At 37.0% G+C, this 23,511-nt stretch overlaps 1 protein-coding gene across 1 annotated transcript in view; it reads left to right on the top strand.

The window, feature by feature from the left end:
* SCN1A (sodium voltage-gated channel alpha subunit 1) overlaps positions 1-23,511 on the top strand; it is a 141,637-nt gene that overhangs the window by 32,181 nt on the left and 85,945 nt on the right. The window lies entirely within an intron of this gene.

Consider the following 23,511-nt stretch of genomic DNA (forward strand, 5'->3'; position numbering starts at 1 on the left):
GTGATCTGTGTCCTCATTTCACCTACCAGGCTGTGGCCACCGGAAGGGATGGGATAGTCAGGTGGTGCAAACATGGTCATTTAAGTTCATCTTTCAGCCCTGGTTACACCTGGGGCTGAGTAAGCACCCCAAGTGTTATAATAATATAAGAATTAATTACATTTTACAAATGATAAAACTGAACTAAGGGAAGTCAAGAAACTATTTTTAATGTCACAGTTTATTAAGGATTAGGGCCAAAACTTGAACCAAGATATCCTCTTTGAGTTCAGTGATCTCACCACAAAACTTTCATGGTTGACAGAATAAACCTCCAGGTCAGAAGTGACCATTCCACTATTTAAATTATTGAATCATGGATTCCGCTCTAATCAATAAACTGATACTTGCATGAATTAATTCCTTAGGTATCAAATACTTGACTTTGATGTTTATAAAGTTTGTCTTACCTAGTTTATTTGTCTATACCAGTGTTTGTCAACACATAGCTGTTGATTAAGTATAACCCCTCTGTCTTAATCACCTGAACAGGTGGTTTAAAAACAGATTCCAGGCCCAACTTCAGATCTCTGAAACAAAAATACTTGGGTGGCCTTGGACTTGTGTTTTCCAAATCTCCCCCAGGTGATTTCTATGAATAAAATCATTAATATCCTCAAGGTTCAGTATCTATTAAATAAATAATATGCCCTTTTTTAGTTCCCCACAAATTAAAAAAAAATCACTTAATTAAACTTTAATGTTCCATTTTTAAATTTTGTATAAAGGAGAATTTTTATCTGAATGAAGCTCTGAAAATTTTTATTGCCACTCTATGTTTGAGTTCCCTTAGTTTGGCGATGACATATATGTTGGAATGAGATGTGGGAGAACGGTGGCTTTGCCCTTCTAGTGACCTGGGACTGAGCAGATGGCCTGGGTCAGCCTCTGATTCTGAATTCATTCATGTATTCATTCATTCAGGAAAACATTCACTGAACACAGTGTGGCTTATGTGTTGGTTCTCCCAAATGTTGAATAGGATGATGTTGGGGGAAAACAGAGGATAAAGGAGACTTAGTTGATTTAGTTCTTATTGGATATTTGCACAGTCTGTCTTTTTCCTTAATGCTGAAGTTGTCTTTTCTGCCTTCCTCTTTGGTGGGGGGAAAAATAATTGAACAGTAGCAGAGGAGTCTTGACTTGTCTCTATAGCCAGCAAAATTTGTCAGGTTAAAAAGATGCCCGGAATGCTGAGTAATGCTTGCACATGTAAGAGGCCTGTCAACCCCGTCCCTGCAGCTCTGTTCATGTCCTCTATCAGTGCTGTTAAGTCCCTGATGTTTTATAACCCTATTTCTAGCCTCAAAATGAAACTCAAGCTGAATAAAGCATGCAATACATTTATCCATTTTTTCCTTCATTCAAATCAGTAGCATCTAAGTCATCTTGTAAGGACTCTTCGCTTCAGTTACCAGAGAGGCAAAAAAATATTTAAAACTGCTATGTCTCTAGTTTCTAAAAAGTGTCAAACAATTTTCTTTCCATGTAGTCAGTGTTTAAGGGAATTAATGTTAGATTAGTTATGCGAATTTTAAAAAAAGAAAATCTCTGTTTCATCTCAGCTGAGAGCCAGCAGTGCTGCTCCAGAAAGAAGTGATTTTATTTCCAGCCTCTCTGCAGTGTTTCTGTACTGCATTCGTGCATTGCTGCAAAGCTGTGCATTGCATAGCTTTCCGAATCAGTCAGACAGCTGTTTAGCTGTGTTTCCCATAAATGTTCAAAAGGAGACAAAAGATATAAACCCATTGCAAAATAGATTATTATGTTCTGACATCTGTTTCATGCTGATTGTGGGTACAATAACATGCTAGTAATTGGAATGAATGTAATTGTAGTCTGATTTAGTTTTGGTCAATTACATTTATTTTAATACACAAGTCTTAGAAAAATGAAAATTTAAACTTGGATTGTTTGGTTACAAGAAATGAATAGCAATACTAATATAAAATATTAGATTTTGGAATTTAGAATTTATTTGGGGGATTTCATTTTAAAATATGAATTTTAGTGAACAGTTGTTCAATTCATCAAAAATTTTGAAAAGCTCTTCAGTCCATCTTACTTTTCTGGGTGTCATAGAAAGTGAAAGGAGTTTGTTACAATGGTAAACATGTAACAATATTAGCTACATTTTGCTAGAAAACATCAACCTTATGCCCAGTGAGTGGTAGACAATGTAGGGTGTAGACTTTGGTGACTGGGGAAACTGTATGGTTTAGACTCTGTTTAAGAAGAGCTGCTGCTAAGTCGCTTCAGTCGTGTCCGACTCTGTGCGACCCCACAGACAGCAGCCCATCAGGCTCCGCTGTCCCTGGGATTCTCCAGGCAAGAATACTGAAGTGGGTTGCCATTTCCTCTCCAGTGCATGAAAGGGAAAAGTGAAAGTGAAGTCGCTCAGTTGTGTCCAACTCTTAGCGACCCCATGGACTGTAGCCTACCAGGCTCCTCTGTCCATGGGATTTTCCAGGCAAGAGTACTGGAGTGGGGTGCCATTGCCTTCTCCGTAAGAAGAGCTAAATGCTGCCAAATTCATATCCTTTCATTTTTGCTAGGAATATATTGTATCACATCTAAGGCTGAAGGGAATCTATAATTGCTTTATCTCTCTCAAAAGTTTATAGGTTTATGACTCATGCAAATGTGTAAGAGCATTTTTCTTACGATTATTATGGTTGTTCAGGTTCTACTGGTTTTGTTCTTAGTGATCTGACTAAACAGGGTGTGAAGGAGCAGATGTCATCCATGCCAAGAGTTGGGCTTTCAGACCCTTCTAGTTGAGATTTTTGTTTAAAATGGAAGCCAACGTTATTAATATAACCATCATTGTTTACACACATTGAAACCACAACGAAATTAGTTAACTTGACCTGTCTTGTGGTTTTAATTGCCATCTCTTCACCATTTGTGAAAATCTACTTGCCACTAATTTTAATATTTACCATTATCCACTTAAAAAAAAAAAAAAAAAGCCCACTACGGATTCCCTAATGAAGTAAGCACTGTTTTTAAGAAAAAAAGTCTAGAATAAGTGGGTGTTCTCTGGCACTACTACGTTATACTCTTAGCCCCATTCCATCCTTTGTCTAGTCTCTCCCTGGCCTTTGATAATTCTGTCAGAAAATCCCCACTAAAACTGGTTCATCTGCAGCTATCCTCCCATTGAAATTAACAGTTTCTACCCAACCGTACTCAACCTCTTCCCGCCAAAAAAAAAACCAACAAAAAACACTCCCAGGCCCTTCAGTCTGACTGACCCACTTTGATTCAGAGAAATGAGCTAGACATTGGGAATTAAGTAGTCTCTTTAAATTAATTCACGCTGACACGTGAACAACTCATATAATTCCCAGAAATATTTATCTTTTAAAAGAGTGCTTCTTAACTGATTGAAAAATGTTAATTAATTGAATGTTAGGCAATGTGAAAAGAATTTTTAGCAAAGAAGTCTTTCTTTGGATTTAGGATGACAAGAATTTAACAAATAAAAATATAGGATACCCAGTTACATTTGAGTTTCAGATAAGCAATAAATAATTTTTTAGTATCAAGTATGCCCCAAATGTTGTATGGTATATGCTTATACTACAAAAGAAAGTCTGTGGCTTATCTGAGGTTTAGGTTTAATTGGATGTCGTGTATTGTTTCTGGCAGCCCTATTCAGTTTCTTTAAATCACCATTGTGACCACTGGTATTTTCCAAGGTGTAAGCTGGCCCTGGCTTTCCCTATCCGTCTGCCTGCCCAGTCCCAGTGATGAATTGGTCTTTGAACATCATTATGTTTCCTCCTTTCAACACTCTACCCAGAAGTTTTCTGGATAGTTTTCTCAACAAGTCAAGCACTCTTCTAGATCAACTCTGTAACTTTTTAAAAACAATCAGACCCTGCTGAGCACAGGGGCTTTGGGACTTTACTGGGGCTGGAGGTGAAGCAGTAGGTGAAAAATGTTTGGAAATTGATGCAGAAGGAAAAATAATTTGAGTGTAAGCTTTAGTTAAATATAATAACAGTCTACATTATTTATAAGGTTTTATTTAACAAAGCATGTAATTGAACAACTTCAGCTGCCACCTGCTATGGAGGATAATGAAAAGGGAAATTTTTCTCAGCACTTAAATGTTAGAAAATATATTGAGATGGAAGAAGAGAAATGGATCCAAAAAGCATGCATTTTTTCTTTAGGAATTTTTATTTTAACTAGCTCTTCACTGACACCTGGATGAAAGACACTGGTGCCAGAAAACTGGTTAGGTAGAAAGAAAGCAGGACATGCAGTGAACTTTTTCTTGTCTTACAGGCTTATTAACATTCAATATGATATACTAAGAATGTCTTAAATGAATTTATTGTTAAAATGGGCATCCAGATTACAGAAAGATCACTCTGACCTGATAGTTTTGTGTGAGAAACTGTGAATACAGATGGTACAATGGTTGCCCAATTATTAAAGCATGATTTAGCAGTAATGACTCAGAATAGCTTTACAGCTCACACATCACCTGCCACACACACACAGACATTCTCTTGACTTGTGAGGTTGGGAGAGATGTTTAGTTTTCAATGCTTCAGTGTTCAACATCCTTTTTTCTCCTCTCCGGGTCTAAAAAATTCAATCCATTAAGATAAAAGAGCAAATGTCTAATTCTCAAGTCAAGATCCATGTGCCCTAAAGTTTATTTCATAAGGTAGCTTATAAAAGGAATTTGCTTACCTTCCAGTATTCCCAATATTGTTCTTTTCCACTTGCTAACTTAATATCCTTAACAGCCCTGCTCAGTGCCTTGTACATGGTATACATTCAATAAATATTTGAAAAATGAATAAAGTTGATTGCACATATCATATGTTGCACAGAGAGACAGAAATAGTTCCAGCTAAGGCTCTGCTGTGACAGATGTTCTGGACATCTGGTCATGTCCACTCTATACAAATCTGTGCTAATCATCAGCTGGTGGGCATTCAATCTAGATAAAACTATAGCAATAGCTAGAGGGTCACTTTAACACAGACCAGTATACCACAGAAGAAATGCAGTGAGGATGATTGCATTCACATCACAGACTGACAGATAAAACAGTTAACATAAGCATAATTGTATATATTGACATGTATGGCAAAACAAATACAATATTGTAAAGTTAAAAAATAGAAAATAAACTAATTAAAAAAGTATAATTGTATATAATAAGTGAATCATAATTGTATGTCATAGATGAGAAATAACAAAGAAAATTTAATACAGTGAATTTTGAATCAGGAAATCATCTCCATTTTTCAAGATCTATTTTCTGTAACTTCTTTCAGCTTACCCTGTATTGATAGGGTTTTTCTAGGAACAAGCAATAGTTGTACATAATACTATTACTTTGCCTATAAGTGTTCAGTTTTAAGATTTTGCATACACAGAATATTTTTCAACTGAATTTCAGTAGCTCTGATACTTCTCGTCTTAATTCCTCATGTCTCAGAGAGTTTCCCTTCATCTTCAGGTTGTTCTGAGAAGTGAGTCTCCGTCATTAGATCCTCCTCCCCCAGGGCTGTTCATTTGTATGCAACACCCTTCTCGCCCCTCCTCTGCCATCTTTTTCTCTCCCCTGTAGTTCTGTTCTGTCTCTACTCAGCTGCCCCTCAGTTGTGTGCTGTTTCTCCATAAATCAGCTCTGCCTTCAGCAGTTTTGATTTGTGAAGAGATGGTGTCATACATACAAACTTCTTTGGGCCGGAAGAGCAACTTCAAATTGCGTTCTTGCTAAAGAGGAGCCCTTTGGACAGAATTCCACCCTCCAGGCTACTTCCTGTGTGACACCATTTCCACATCCTTCTGGCTTGCAGCTGCTCTGGAACTTCTCGAGAACTATTTCATACTCTGAACTGTCAGGCAGCACTCACAAGAGTGAAGGGTGAAAATCTTCCCCAAATAAAAATAAACAATTATGAATTCTTAAGAATGCCTAGACATTCAGTAAAGATGTGACCAAAAAGATGGACTCTGTTTCTCTCATTAACAGAGTCTAATCCTGTGCTGTGAGTCCCAAAATTGTTAATTGAAAACATTGCATCCTTTTACTAAAGTGATGATCAAGGTAGATATTTGCAAGGAGGGAATGTAAGCATTTCCTCCCTGATATCTTGTGTTAAATGCTAGTGCTGGCTTCTACTTTCCTTCAATGGGAAATGTACCAAGTAAGCCTGATTGTTTTTCTCCCCTTGTTGTCCCATAGCCATCAAAGGACAAATGTCAACTCTAGCACCATGTCCCCTGGCTGCTACTTATGGCTACAGAACGCCCACCCCTCCTTCAGGGACCTGGCCACAAATGACTTTCCTTGCCTGAGAGAGAACAGCAAGAACAGTGGCATTTATTTTATCTATATCTTTGTGGAGTTTTATATTAAATTATTTTTTGGCAGTAGTTTCAAAAGAAAAATTTGAATGGACTCCTGAAATTTCTGCAAAGGAAGGGGGTCTGTGGAGAGTGTGGGGAAGATGAACAATGGAAGCAAAATGGGGGCTGAGGGAAAGGAAGGGAAAGGGATTCAAGGAGAGTCGGGATAGAAAACGAGCGACAAGAACGGGAAGGGTGAGCAGAGGAACAGGACTGGTCTCTGCACTTCTGGGCTCTAAAGAATTCTCCGCATCCCCAGCCTGCTGTGGTTAGCCTGGATGGAAGTGTGTGTGCTTCCGTCCTTCCCAGGTAGGCAGGCCTGGGACATCCACGGTATGCTCTTCGTGCCCTGCACCTCACAGTCTGTCAAAATCTGTAACCACAGGCACAGCCAAGAACTACGAGTCTTCTTCTCTTTATATCCTCCCTAATTTCTGTGACCTTGTCTCCCCTGCTCTGTGACTCAAACCTCTTGTTTGCAATGCATTTAAGATTTTACCAGGAGCATGGCGTTCAAGCAGCTCCTATTTACTGCTCTCCTAAAATTCCTGAGATAATAAAACCTCACAATTTAACTTGCTTGAAATGACAGAGAAAGGAAAATGTATAAACAGAGAAAGGAGAATGTATAAACAGAGAAAGGAATATGTATATAACACACAAAGTTATATTTCACTAAATTATGCCATCACATAATGAGTTTTCTAAAGGCTAAGTTTCTCAGCCTGAGTCTAGGACACAAGCATGTCAGCAGTTCGTACTGTTAAAGTATCTTGTTCAGGGATCCACTAAGTGCAAGGTATATCTTATATTAGGTAGCAGTTTCTGGAGTTCAGAAAACAAATTAATGGTATAAAGGCATAACCTGGAAATAGCAATTGTTCCTAAGACTGGACCCAAATAATTATTTTGCCAAATAAAATTTTCCACTGGGCAAAGAAAGATTGGATTAAAGGCAGGCAGGATGATGTCTATTAGAGCTAAATTTAAGTAGATGAGTTCTCTGTGGCATGACACTATAAGCCTGTGGTCCACAGGAGTACATGTATGGTCAAGCACTTTATGGGAGCTGATAATGAGTCTGTATATATTTTTGAATTTACCAAATACTGTCTCAAACCCACTGCCAAACTGGAATAACATTCAAAGTCGACTCCAACTAATGTGATGTGAGGGCTCATATTTTGTTTTTCTAAACATTTAATTAAATGATCATACAGCAAGGCAAAAGCCCAACAATTGCACAATTTTATTAATAAAAAAGTGGTTATACATTTTTTTATTACAAACATGCCTAGAAAGTGGTGTTTTATTTTAGTTCAGCGTAGTGCACTTGTTGATTCTACTCTGTGTTAATTTTGCATTAGTATCTGAAGTAAATATAGACCATTTATTCAACACAGTAATAATGATGTCAGTTTGGACAAAGTAGTTTATTGATATTAGATCAGCAAAGGCACTAGGGGATTTACTGAATTTTGTAGCTTGTAGTCTATTATTAGGATGCCCTGAAAAATACTGAAATGAACAAATGTACATGGAGATGTATATTAGATATGTGACCTTGTTTTAAATGTAATTTGCATATAGCATGAAAATTAGTTTTGAAAGATACAAATTTTTTTGAAGGTTAATAAAGTCTTGAAAGAATGCAAATGTTTTAAACACAGGGATGAAATATGTTATTTAGTCAATCCCAGTTGTAATACTAAAAAAGGGTCTTGTTAAAAACCACATGAAATACAGTTATAAGCATATGAAAACCAGTTATTTCTAGAAAAGAAATTTATAAAACAATATTTCTTAGGCTTGTAAAATTCTATGTAAAAGCAGCTTCTTTCTTGAGTGTTTAAGAAATAATGATGTGAGATTACAACCGTGAGAATAACATTTGCCTAGTTACTTTTATTATTATTGGCAGTAACATTCTGTTGTAAAGTAGGTGGCAGAAACACCACAAAATCAACTGAAACACTTCCTCACGAACTACTGTGCCCAGATAGATTACGTCCCCAGAATAGTAGTGGGATGCTGCAAAGAGCTGGCAGTCATTTTGGCAGGAGACTTCTTTCTGCTCAGTTTGAAAATCAAATCATTTTAAAGACAGAATTGCAGATATAAGGATTTTCCCTGTGTTAAATTATATAGTATAAGGTGGTCAAGATACATCAGTGTTATATAATTATAGCTTTGATTAGAAAACCTTTGAGTGGGGCTAGTGAATTATACAGAGTGATCTGCTCAGTAGTAAGTAGAAGTAGGTTTAGCAAAACATAAAAAAGTTATAGAAATAAAATATAAATTGACTGTGGAAAGATGAGTGATCAGGTTTTAAATCTCCATAACACAGTTTTTAAATTTAAGTATTATGATCATTCTTTTTGGTATCTATTGTTTTTCAGATTTTTTTTAAAGATAGTTTCAACTTCTGCCAAAATACTTCATTTACTAGGTTTGTTTTGGGTTTTTGCAAGAAATATAATTCATTGAATGAATGCTAGATTACCATAGCTACTTGTGTTATATTTGCATACATTTTATTTAAGTTTAAAATCATGTAAGTACTGGAAAATCATTTCATAACTATTAAATATGGGCAGGCACTGGTTTGTGAGTCAGGAAATCCAGTTCATTAATAAACTTGTGACCTGGACAAATCGGGTATTTGTTTTGGAAGTAATAAGCACACAAATTCTAAACAAAGTATCAATTTTGTTTTTGTTTGTTTTCTATTAAATGAAAGGGATGGATTAGATGGTCTTTAGCTTTTATTTCAACATTTGCTATTTCTTGATTTTATGACTTAATCTTTATCTGATTCTCTTAAAGTAACTTACTTAACCTTTCAGAAGTTCAGAGATTGAAGCAAACTAATTCTTCTGACTGAAAAGCCTGTCTTATAAACTCTAAGGATCTCTTCCACATCAACATTAAAATATGATTATGTTAAGGATTATTTATGTATCTATATCCTTGTCTGCAGAAAACTAAGATCATGGCATCTGGTCCCATCACTTCATGGAAAATAGATGGGGAAATAGTGACAGACTTTATTTTTTAGGGCTCCAAAGTCATGCAGATGGTAACTGCAGCCATGAAATTAAAAGACGCTTGCTCCGTGGAAGACAAGTTATGACCAACCTAGACAGCATATTAAAAAGCAGAGACATTATTTTGCCAACAAATGTCCATCTAGTCAAAGCTATCGTTTTTCCAGTAGTCATGTATGGATGTGAGAGTTGGACTATAAAGAAAGCTGAGCACCAAAGAATTGATGCTTTTGCACTGTGGTGTTGGAGAAGACTCTTGAGAGTCCCTTAGACTGCAAGGAGATCCAACCAGTCCATCCTAAAGAAAATCAGTCCTGAATATTCATTGGAAGGACTGATGCTGAAGCTGAAACTCCAATACTTTGGCCACCTGATGCAAAGAACTGACTCACGGGAAAAGACCCTGATGCTGGAAAAGATTGAAGGCAGGAGGAGAAGGGGATGACAGAGGATGAGATGGTTGGATGGCATCACTGACTCAATGGACATGAGTCTGAGTAAACTCCAGGAGTTGGTGATGGACAGGGAGGTCTGGGGTGCTGCGGTTCATGGGGTCGCAAAGAGTAGGACACGACTGACCAACTGAACTAAACTGAATTGAACACTTGTCTGTAAGGAAAAACTTGTAAGTGACAACCTGAGAAAACCAGATTGTATTTTTAATTTACTTATCAATTGGCCGGTTTTTCCCTGTAAATTCTCTTCCAGAGTCAGATGAGGCATAAAATAATAATAATTATTCTAATAGATCATAATGGCAGTAGCAGAAGTTTGGAGGAAACCGTGATAAAATGGTCTTACCACGTTGGGGTGAGGGAATGGAGGGAGTGGAGAAAGAAATTACATTTAGGCTTTAAAAGTAACATGGAATTTAAGAACCAAAATAATTCCATGAGAAGTTACCTAAATTATGTTATTCCTCACCTAAATCAACAACAGCATTAGGATGCAAAGTTGTGGATGTTGGGAGTCTTTTAAGGGCAGCATTAAATGACACATTTTTTCTCACTCAGATTATGAATGAAAGAGGCAAATTAGCAGAGGAATAACATATGAATGGGCTTTCCAGGTGGCTCAGATGGTAAAGAATCTGCCTGCAATGCTGGAGACCTGGGTTTGATCCCAGGGTTGGGAAGATCCCTTGGAGGTGGGCATGGCAATCCACTCCAATATTCTTGCCTGGAGTATCCCCATGGCCAAAGGAGTCTGGTGGGCTATAGTCCAAAGGTTTGCAAAGAGTCAGACATGACTGAGCAACTAAGCACAACACATATATAACAAAATATCATCTTATAATTTCATAGAAGTTTGTTTGGAGGGTATAGCTGTGTAGTCAGGGACAGAGGTATCCCCCAAAAGAGGCTGCATAGTATTAACTTATAAAAGGCCCAATTTCTTCAAGTTGTTGTTGTTATTGTTCAGTTGCTCCATATAAACACAAGGATTAAAGGATTAAAATGTATCTCTGATTCTCAAATACATACACATACAAATGTGTATTTGAAAGCAGTACCAATTTTCACATTGGAGTTTATCTGCTCCGAGTTTTCTTGCTCAGAGTTTTCCTCCCAAATTTCATATTCAAAAGACAGTGTCATACATTTGCTCCCATCTAATATTTAGGCATTATGTCTCCAAAATAGATTCTGATCCCATCTATTTTTCTTTCTCTTCATTGTCAAAAATCTAGACCAAGCCTCTGTTCGTTGTTCAGTCACTCAGTCATGTCTGACTCTTTGCAACCCTATGAATTGCATCACACCAGGTTTCCCTGTCCTTCACTGTTTGCTGGAGTTTGCTCAAACTTATTTCCATTGAGTTGGTGATGTCATCCAGCCATCTTGTCCTCTTTTGTCCTTTTTTCCTCCTGCCCTCAAGCTTTCCCAGCATCAGAGTCTTTTCCAATGAGTCGGCCCTTCACATCAGGTGGCCAGTGTATTGGAGCTTCAGCCTCAGCATCTGTCCTTCCAATGCATACTCAGGGTTGATTTCCTTTAGGATTGGTTGTTTTGATCTCCTTGCTGTCCAAGGGACAAGAGTCGTCTCAGAACTCAGTTCAAAAGCAGCAGTTCTTCGGTGCTCAGCCTTCTGAGTTGGACTGTAAGTCCAACTCTCACATCTGTACATGACTGCTGGAAAAACCATAGCTTCGAGTATACAGACTTTTGGCATCAAAGTAATGTCTCTGCTTTTTAATACACTGTCTGGGTTTGTCATAGCTTTCCTTCCAAGGAGCAGGCGTCTTTTAATTTCATGGCTGCAGTCACCATCTGCAGTGATTTTTGGAGTCCAAGAAAATAAAGTCTGTCACTGTTTCCATTGTTTTCCCATCTATTTGTCATGAAGGGATGGGACCATATGCCATGAACTTAGCTTTTTGAATGCTGAGTTTTAAGCCAGCTTTTTCATTCTCCTCTTTCACCTTCATCAAGAGACTCTTTAGTTCCTCTTCAATTTCTGCTGTTCGAGTGGTGTCATCTGCATATCTGAGGTTACTGATATATAACATCCCAGCAATCTTGATTCCAGCTTGTGCTTCATCCAGCCCAGCATTTCACATGATGTACTCTACACAGAAGTTAAATAAGCAGGATGACAATGTATGACCTTGAATTATCCCTTTCCCAATTTGGAACCAGTCTGTTTTTCCATGTCAGGTTCTAACTGTTCCTTCTCAGGAGGCAGGTAAGGTGGTCTGGTATTCCCATCTCTTTAAGAATTTTCCACAATTTGTTGTGATCCACACAGTCAAAGGCTTTAGTGTAGTCAATGAAGAAGAAGTAGATGTTTTTCTGGAATTCTCTTGCTTTTTGTGTGATCCAAGGGATGTTGGCAACTTGATCTCTAGTTTCTCCGCTTTTTCTAAATCCAGCTTGTACATCTGGAATTTCTCAGTTTACATACTGTTGAAGCCTATCTTGAAGGATTTTGAGCATTACCTTGCTAGCATAAGAAATGACCACAGCTGTGTGATAGTTTGAACATTCTTTGGCCTTTATAAGACTGCCTTCACGTTTAAGACTTATGTGAAATGCCACACTGAAAATGAAATGCTTCATTTGAACTATTGTAGATATTTCTGTTTGGATGCGAAAATGCAGATGTCTAAAGGCATCTGAACTGTGCAGCATCATGAGTTAAGGTTTTTTTTTTTTAATTGAAGTTCCTCTATGTGTACTATCAGTTCAGTTGAGTCACTCAGTCATATCCGACTCTTTGTGACCCCATGGACTGCAGCACACCACGCCTCCTTGCCCTTCACCACATCCCGGAGTTTACTCAAGCTCATATCCACTGAGTTGGTGATGCCATCCAACCATCTCATCCTCTGTCGTTCTTTTCTCCTCCCACATTCAATCTTTCCCAGCATCAAGGTCTTTTCCACTGAGTCAGTTCTTCACATCAGGTGGCCAAAGTATTGGGGTTTCAGCTTCAGCATCAGTCCTTCCAATGAATATTCAGGACTGATTTTCTTTAGGATGGACTGGTTGGATCTCCTTGCAGTCCAAGGGACTCTCAAGAGTCTTATCCAACACTACAGTTCAAAAGCATCAGTTTTTTGGTACTCAGCCTTCTTTATAGTCCAACTCTCACATCCATACATGACTACTGGAAAAACGATAGCTTTGACTAGATGGACATTTGTTGGCAAAGTAATGTCTCTGCTTTTTAACATGCTGTCTAGGTTGGTCATAACTTTTCTTCCAAGGAGCAAGCATCTTTGAACTTCATGGCTGCAGTCACCATATGATTTTGGAGTCCCCAAAAATAAAATCGGTCACTGTTTCCATTGTTTCCCCATCTATTTGCCATGAAGTGATGGGGCCAGATGCCATGATCTTAGTTTTCTGAATGTTGACTTTTAAACCAACTTTTTCACTCTCCTCTTTCACTTTTATCAAGAGGCTGGGTGGTGTCATCTGCATATCTGAGGTTATTGATATCTCTCCCGGCAATCTTGATTCCAGATTGTGCTTCATCCAGCCCAGTGTTTCTCATGATGTACTTTGCATGTAAGTTAAATAAGCAGGGTGACAATACACAGCCTTGACGTACTCCTTTCCCAATTTGGAACCAGTCTGTTGTTCCATGCCCAGTTCTAACTGTTGCTTCTTGACCTGCATACAGATTTCTCAAGAGGCAGGTCAGGAGGTCTGGTATTCACATCTCTTTAAGAATTTTCCACAGTTTGTTGTGATCCATACAGTCAAAGGCTTTGGCTTAGTCAGTAAAGCAGAAGTAGATATTTTTCTGGAACTCACTTGCTTTTTTGATCGTCCAACGGATGTTGGAAATTTGATCTGTTTCCTCTGCCTTTTCTAAATCCAGCTCGAACATCTGGAATTTCATGGTTCATGTACTGTTGAAGCCTAGTTTGAAGAATTTGGAGCATTACTTTACTAGCGTGTGAGATGAATGCAATTGTGTGGTAATTTGCGCATTCTTTGGTATTGCCTTTCTTTGGGATTGGAAAGAAAACTGATCTTTTCCAGTCTTGTGGCCACTGCTGAGTTTTCCAAATTTTCTGGCATATTGAGTGCTGTACTATGAGTGTAATCAAAACCATACTGTTCACCAGTCCAAACTCCTCATAAAAATGTTTTGACTGTGATAAATGCTTACTGAAGTCCAATATGTAATGCATGTGTTATTTTCTAAGGGAACAAGAGATATGAAATGTCAAGAAGCAAAACCTCATCGAATAATAAAACACATTATAATATATGTAATGAATTAGGGACATACTAGAGGTGATACAGAATCACAAACTTTCTGATCTTACAAAGGCCCACAGGAATGTGTAATATCTTACTAAAATGTAACTCAGATGTTGTGGATTTAGCTCCTCCTTTTATATCCATATGGTGTTATCAGAATGCATCATTTCTTTTATTTATACTGTACATTCTAATATATTTTCCCCTTATTCTTCTTTTTCCCACATTAATATTGGTTATGCTATTGCTATTACTTTACTATTTCCACTCTCGAATCCTACTTTGCTTTTTTACAACCATTTTTGTTTCACAGCCTCTGGCTTCCAATTTATTTCCTTTTGGATTTTTTTTTCCTTTGTAAGATTTTTTAAAATCTAATTGGCTTCTACTTTTGTTTTGCTTGTCTTCCTAAAGAATGTTCTCCCATTTTTCTATTGCCCACCGCACTAGTTCCCAACTTACAAAAAAAATCTTTCAGATATGCTCTTATCATACACGTCCTGTTATTATTTTATTCCCAGCTGTGGTTACTTAGCTGGTTACTCTCTTGCTTTTTATAGTTCATTTTCATTTGTTTAAATGCATATCTGTATTCATCTTGAAAGTATTTTTCTCTCTTCAAAGTCTTTTTCCATCAATAAAATTAAATTGTTTTGTCTCTTTTGAAAGGAGTAAGCACTCCTCTGTCAACTCAAAGGCATATTTAAATGCCAGCTCTCATGTAAAGAGAAGGTGTAGGCCAAAACCACAACCACAGGTTTTGTGAGTTCCTACCTTCTAAATTAGGACCATTTGCAGTATTCATTTATAAAAGTTTATACTGAAGTGTGAAGTTTCCTTTCAAGTGTAAGTGAAAAATTCTTGATTTATTTCTTTATTTTTTAACAAGTATATATAGGTTCCAAATATGATTTAGAACTTTTTTCTGTAATGTTACTGATAAAATATTAATATTTAATTATATTTGATAGCTTTTAGATATTCCATGAATAAATGTATAGGATAGGTTATAACTTTAAAAATGTCTTTTATTCTTATAACTAATGTAATATAAAAAATTTTTAGATCATATTTGAATGTAAGGTTACCTAAAGTTGAAGAAACACTTTCATTGATCTCAACATGATTTCATTATAATATGGGTTAAGTTATTAATCATTTATAATTTTATAAAATGCATTTTAGGTGATCATACTTGTCAGTGTAAAATGCTTTTCTTCTCTCTTCCTGGTGGTTTACCTCTCCAGTTAGCACTGACAGCCAGTACTCAGGGAGATTTTCCTGGAGGACTTTTCTCAAATGGACTATTTCTGGAGGCTAGGAAGGCTTTTAGTCACTGTTTTGTTCTATCCACACAATTTCATGGATAATGATCTCTAATTTGGCACTCCATTTGAAAGGCAGTGTTGGCCAAAATGATCATATATGTTTAAAATATATCTATAGATAGAATCTAAACATACATTAAAGCAGTGAAACCAAATGGATGGGCAAATGAAAAGAAATTAAAAGTCATGACATATCAGACAAAGATGTCTTCAAAGGGAAAGAAATAATAGTGATATGAGTATTATTTAAGATAGTAAAGGCTTCAATCCACTGCAAAGATCTGATTATAAGCAATATCTACACATCAAATAATATAGCATTAAAATTCATAGATCAAAATTTACAGGAACTACAAGAAAAATAGAAACATTAAAAATAGACTTTAATTCACCTTTTACAATTTATAATAGATCAGCTAGAACAAAGATATATACTGATATAGGAAGTCTAAATAAATATAAAGATAAATTTAATTGAGATGTGCTGAACTCTATAGCTTTAAAATAAGGAAAATGCTTCTATTCTGTGTTCTTGGTGAAGTCATTTAAAAAATAGCCTTTATTAGGACAAAAACATATATGTTCCAAGAGACAAACATGATACAAGCTGCATTATAGGATTATAATGCAATGAAACTGAACATATATATTGAAAGAAATTCTATCATTTGGAAATTTTAAGCACTTTATCTTACACAGCACTTACAATAAAGACCAATTTGAAAGTGAAGTTGATTTTAAGAAATTTTCTGGTTATTTTTGTTTGTTTATTTTCCCATAAAAGTTTCAGAGAGGTTGGTTTAGTTCTAAAATTTTCTTATTATCTTAATGTGGGCTGCATTTAACTTATTAACTAATTTAGAGATATTTTTGTATCTTTATTATGTAGTATTCCTATCCAAGAATAGGATATGCTTTCCTATCCATTTATGTCTTTCTAGGTTTATTCAAAGCATTTAAACAATTTTTACATGATATTTAGGAAATTTTCATAGTTGTTTTCTCCCTGTTTTAAATAGACTATTTTTTAGGTTACAGTAAAACTGAGCAGGGAACAGAGTTCCTATACATGCCCAGTGGACACACAAGCACTGTCCACTGTCAGTATCCCACATCAGTGTAGCACATTTGTTAAAAGTGAAGAGCCTACACTGACACATCGTTATCCAAAGTTTATAGTTTACATTAGGCTTCACTCTTAGAGTTGAAAATTGTATGGGTTTGGACAAATGGATAATGACATTTATGCATCACTACAAAGCAGTTTCACTGCTCTAAAAATCCTCTGTACTCTACTTATTTAATTTTCCTTTCCCTCTAACCCCTGGCAATCACTGAGCTTTTTCTTGTCTTCATAGTTTTGCCTTTTCTTAATTGTCATGTAGTTGGAATCATACACTAAGTAGCCTTTTCAGACTCCACCTAGTAATATATGCATTTAAGTTTCTTCCATGTTATTTTCATGGCTTATTAGCTCATATCATTTGGAATGGAATAAGTGATATTCCATTGTCTAGATGTACCACAGTTTGTTTATTCATTCACCTAATGAAGGACATCTTGGTTGCATCCAAGTTTTGCAATTATGAATAAAGCTGCTATAAACAACCATGTGAAAGCTTTTGTGTGGACATAAGATTTCAACTCATTTGGGTAAATACAAAGAAGATAATTGCTGAATCATATGCTAAGAGTAAGTTTTGTTTTGTAAGAAATTGCCAAAATTTCTTCCAAAGTGGCTGTACCATTCCAAATAGCAGTGAATGAGAGTTCCTGTTGTTTCACATCCTTGCCAGCATTTTGTGTTGCCAGTGTTCTGGACTTTGGCCATTCTAATAGCCATGTAGTAGCATGTCATTGGAGAAGGCAATGGCACCCTACTCCAGTACTCTTGCCTGGGAAATCCCATGGATGGAGGAGCCTGGTAGGCTGCAGTCCATGGGGTCTCATAGAGTTGGACACGACTTAGGGACTTCACTTTCAATTGTCACTTTCATGCACTGGAGAAGGAAATGGCAACCCACTCCAGTGTTCTTGCCTGAAGAATCCCAGGGACGGGGGAGCCTGGTGAGCTGCCGTCTATGGGGTCGCACAGAGTCGGAAACAACTGAAGCAACTTAGCAGCAGCAGCAGCAGTATCTCGTCATTGTTTTAATTTGCACTTCCCTGATGATATATGATGTGATGCATTGTTTCATATGCTTATTTGCCAGCTGTATATCTTCTTTACTGAGGTGTTAAGATCTTTGGTCTATTTTTTAATTAAGTTGTCTGTTTTCTTACTGGTGAGTTTTAAGAGTTCTTTTTGTATATTGTAGATAACAGATTAACAGTCCTTCACCAGCTTTTGTCTTTTGCAGTTATTTTCTCCTAGTTTGTGCCCTGTCTTTTCATTTTCTTGTTATTGTCTTTCACAGAGCAAAAATTTTTTATTTTAATGAAGTATAGCTTATCAATTATTTCTTTTGTGGATCATACTTTTTGTATTTATTTAAAATACATAAATTTTGAAATTTGAAATTTGAATTTGAAAGATGGTAACGATAACCCTATATGCGAGACAGAATAAGAGACACAGATGCATGGAACAATTTTATGGACTCTGAGGGAGAGGATGAGGGTGGGACGTTCTGGGAGAATAGCATTGAAACATGTATATTATCATATGTGAAACAGAACACCATTCCATGTTCGATGCATGAGACAAGGGCTCAGGGCCGGGGCAATGGGATGACCCAGAGGGATGGGATGGGGAGGGAGGTGGGTGGGGGGTCCAGGAAGGGGAACACATGTAAACCCATGGCTGATTCATGTCAATGTATGGCAAAAACTATTACAATATTGTAAAGTAATTAGCCCCCAACTAAAATAAATAAATAAAAAAATAAATTAAAAAAAATTAAAAAAAAAAAAAAGTCATCACCTTGCCCAAGAGTACCTACATTTTCTTCTATGTTATCTTCTATGCATTTTATAGATTTGCATTTTACATTTAGGTCTGTGATCACTTTTAGATTAATTTTTATAAAGGGTATATGGTCTATGTCTAGATTACTTTTTTTTGTATATGGATGTGCAGTTGTTCCAGCACCATTTGTTGGAAATAATTATCTTTGCTCCATTGTATTTCCTTTGCTCCTTTATCAAAGATCAGTTGACTCCTTCCTAAAGGTTCATGAAGTCAGATGCTGTCAATCTTCCAACTTTTTTTGTTGTCATTCACTATTTTATTGTCTATTTTAAGCCCTTTGTTTCTCTATATAGATTGTAGAATAAGTTTGTCAATATTCACCAAATAATTCAATTTAGATTTTATTGATCAGTAGATCAACAGACTAATAAAGATCAATTTGGAAAGAATTAGCATCTTGATAATATTGAAACTTCCTATCCACGAACAGGGAATATCTCCATTTATTTAATTAGTACTTTCCTGGTGACTCAGTAAAAAATCTGCCTATAATGCAGGAGACCTGGGTTTGATCCCTGAGTCAGGAAGATCCCCTGGAAAAAGGAATGGCAACCACTCTAGTATTCTTGCCTGGAGAATTCCGGCAAGGAGGAGCCTGGTGGGCTACAGTCCATGGGATTGCAAAGAGTAGGACACGACTGAGCAACTAACACTCACTCATTTGATTTCTTTGGTTAGTTTTATAATTTTCCTCATCTAGACCTTGAACATAATCTGTTAAATTTGTGTTTAAATATTTCTTTGAGGGGAGTGCTAATGTGAATGGTTTTATGTTTTTAACTTCCAATTCCACTTGTTCTTTGCTGGAATGTAGGAAAGCAACTGACTTTTCTATAATTACCTTGTAATTTGCAACCTCACTGTAATTGCTTATTAGTTCCAGGAGTTCTCTTGTTAATTCTTTTGGATTGTTTTATATAAACAATTATGATGTCAACAGAGACACTCATTTCTTCCTTCTCAATCTGTAAACCTTTTATTTCCTTTCCTTGTCTTATTTCAGCTAGGACTTCCAGTATGATCTTAAAAAGTGGTGAGAGGAGATGTCCTTGCTTTGTTTGTAATCTGAGAGGGATAGGCTCTAGTGTCTTCCATTGCATTTTTAAAACTTGTTGTTCCTATAAAGGAAATATATTGAGTTGTTCATATCACCTTTGAAATAGACACCTCAATTCTTTTACCACTTTTAGGAATCTTTCAGATGTTTCTATTTTTTCTAGGCATACAATTATATAGTATGCAAATAACTATATTTTACTTCCTTCATCCTTATTAAATAGTGTAATTTTATCTCACATCTAATTGGATTGGTATGTATAGTGTTGAGTTTTTCCTAAGCTTTATGAGAATATGTTTAGGATTTGTAAAGTTTTTTGTTGACCTTGGGGATCTGTGTGTGCGTGTGTATATAAAATGTTAGAACAACTGGACAAATAGATGTCTACCTCACTCCATATATTAAGCAAATTCTAGGGCTTCCCTGGTGATCCAGTGGTTAAGAATCCATCTTGCAGTGCAAGGGTCACCAGCTCATCCCTGGTCCAGGAAGATCCCAACTGCTGCAGAGCAACTAAGCTCATGCACCACAACTACTGCGCCTGCACTCTGAAGCCTGTGAGCCACAACTATTGAGCCCACATGCAGCAACTACTGAAGCCCGCACACCCTAGAGCCCGTGCTCCATAACAGGAGAAGCCACAGCAATGAGAAGCCTGTGCACTGCAACTAGAGACTAGGCCCTGATCCCCATAACTAGAGAAACCCTGTGTGCAGCTATGAAAACCCAACACAGCCAATAAGCAAATAAATATTAGAAAACAAATTCCAAATAGATCAAAGATTTAAATTTATAAATCTAAACCATAAAATTATAAAATTGAAGGAAGAAAATATGATGTATCCCTCCACACTCTCAGGGACATGGATGCTTTCCAGAGAGTGACACAAAATCTAGAAACCAAAGAATAATTAGAGTTTAATCATCACATAACATTTAAAATGTTTTAATTAAATTTTGTAATCTGTAGCACACGACACCATAAACTCAAAATACATACATTGTATATTTTTAAAAGCCCCCACATTCCCAAATTAAATGGTTCATATTGTATCTAAAAAGGTGCTATAGATTAAAAAGGAAAATGAAAACATGTACTGTTATTTAAATAGTCACAGAAAGAAAATATAGCTCTTGAACACATGCTCATGTAAGTTCGCAGAAGTTCAACTTTTCTCATTTTAATACAAATGCAAATTAAAACAGTAAGATGGCCCCCTTTCTGCCCCAATCAGATTGAACATACTGAAAATATGCTAACACATTATGTGGTGAGAATGTACATGAGCAGGCACCACGTTTCATTGTGGTCAGAAGAATCAATTGGCTCAACCTTCAGAAGGAGTTATTTTGTAATAATACCAAGATTAAAGATTCACATTTTGCATAGCTAAGTACAACTGTAGAAATTGATGCTATAAATATATTCACATATATGCAAAAGTATGTGTATAACATATATTAATTGCATCTTTATTTGTAATAACGAAAGATTAAAAACAGGCTGAATACCCATAACTCGGGAATTGATTGAATAAATTATAGTATGTACAAAAAAAGGAAAACCATGCAACTGATAAAGAGTTGAATCTGTAAAAACTGATAAGAAATGAACTCTAATAGGTATATTCAGTGAAAAGTGCAGGGTGCAGAAAATGTGTGAGTATACCTATATCTATGTGATTGGCGCATATCTATTACATAGACAGATAACAGTGGTTACGTCTTGGGTCAGAAATTGATTTTTTGTGAACAAGCAGGAAGGGGAATTTTCCAGTTTTCTTTAATGTTGTGAATTTATGATATTTATGCATGTATTCTATCAAAAAACTAATTAGTCAGAAATAAAACCATCCATACATTGATGTTATAATACTTCCCTTAGAAAATGTACCATACTTGTTACCCTTAAATATTTATTTCAAAATAAATAACTGCCAGTATTTTCCTGATTCCTTATGGGAGCGGTAAAATTTTAAGGCAAAATATTCTTTTTCTATTGATTTAAATTTACTTGATTTAAATTTTCTTTTCTTCCAGGCCCTAAGCTGAATTGCAGGTAGATGGGAAGGACCTCTGAAAATTTCACTAGTTCACTTCATGGACAGAGAGTACAAATTTAGACTTGTGTACCCAGTAAAGAATCCGCCTACAGTACGGGGGACCTGGGTTTAATCCATGGATTGGGAAGATACCCTGGAGAAGGCATGGCAACCCACTCCAATATCCTTGCCTAGAGAATCCCCATGGACAGAGGAGCCTGGCAGGCTACAGTCCATGCAGTCTCAAAGAGTTGGGCTCGACTAAGTGATTAAGCACAGCACACCCCTTTGTTTCCCATCTCCTACCAAAAATATGGTCAAAAACTTCACAGCAATGGGAATCTCCCTCAGTAAAATTTGAAGTTCCTGTAAGACCCCTCAAAAGATATATGGCAGCAGTTTTAATATTGCAGTTCATATGCACCAAAGCTGCAATTGACTATATCGTAGTTTGCTGACCTTAATGAGTTAATGATCTTCCCTCCTAGCTCAGTTGGTAAACAATCTCCCAGCAAGGCAAGAGACCTGGGTTCAATTCCTGGGTCGGGAAGATCCCCTGGAGAAGAAAATGGCAGCCACTCCAATCTTGCCTGGAGAATCCTATGGACAGAGAAGCCTGGCAGACAAGAGTCCATGGGGTTGCAAGAGTCGGATACAACTTAGCAACTAAACCATGAACCAATGAGTTAATGCTGTGTCCAAATAAAACTTGTGGCCAAATGATAGCTCAGGCTCTGAGAAGTTTTGGCTCAGTATTATCTGTGAAATTTGAGCTGATATTAAATATGCCTTAAAAAAATATATTTGGGATTTGGCCTCCAGCATCTGATCAGGTCTGGCAGCTATAGAGAGTCAAGAGTTTTGCCTCAGGTCCTTATGTTTTGCACTATAGGATTATAGCATCAGCAAGAATATCATTATTGCCTTTAGTGAAGGAAAACACCTCCGTGTTTGAGCTTGTGGAACTGTCTTCTGATTATTTTTTCCCCTGAAATAAGAGAATTCTGCTGTCTCCTATACCTACAGTTATCTTCTCCCACCCACAGTCCAATCTAGTAATTTCTTTCCAGCCTAGCCTTTCTTGGTCATCTAATTGTTATCTATCTAACCTTAGACTGTCTCTTTCTATATGCATTTAAATAGGCTCACCCTAGCACCACTGACGCCATGACAGGTCACAGTTCCATTGTCTTTGTCTCAGAATAGATGAAGGCTCAATCAGGACAGCCATGGCTATTTGACTGGTCATTAAATCTGGCTGCAGCAAACCATTATGACTGGTTTGATCAGGAGCCACTTGTGTGGATTGCTGCTGCTGCTGCTGCTAAGTCGCTTCAGTCGTGTCCGACTCTGTGCGACCCCGTAGACGGCAGCCCACCAGGCTCTGCCATCCCTAGGATTCTCCAGGCAAGAATACTGGAGTGGGTTGCCATTTCCTTCTCCAGTGCATGAAAGGGAAAAGTGAAATTGAAGTCGCTCAGTCGTGTCCGACTCTTAGCGACCCCATGGACTGTAGCCTACCAGGCTCCTCCATCCATGGGATTTTCCAGGCAAGAGTACTGGAGTGGGGTGCCATTGCCTTCTCCGATTAGACAGTTGCATTTTATATCCTCTCAGAGACAGCTCCCTTTCCACTTCACTCTGTTGATGAGTTAAACATGGTCTCTATTGGGCTACATCCTCATCTTCTGGGTGGCTCACAGAGTGAATAGCCCATTTGGGACAGGGTGGTATTTAGCCAATGTACTTTAATTAAGGCTATACTTGAATAACTTCCTTAAGTTATGTCACAGTTCCTGCCTCGGCAAAGCATAAGGATTGGATTAATAAACATGGGACATTTATAACAAAAAAGCTGAGATAGAAAACATGTTTGTTAAGCCAAACTCATAGAAAAAGAAAGTGGAATGGTGATTGCA

Source organism: Giraffa tippelskirchi, chromosome 3 (genome assembly GCF_054371585.1).
Source record: "Giraffa tippelskirchi isolate mGirTip1 chromosome 3, T2T-mGirTip1v1.2.pri, whole genome shotgun sequence".
In the NCBI taxonomy this organism is placed as follows: Eukaryota; Metazoa; Chordata; class Mammalia; order Artiodactyla; family Giraffidae; genus Giraffa; species Giraffa tippelskirchi.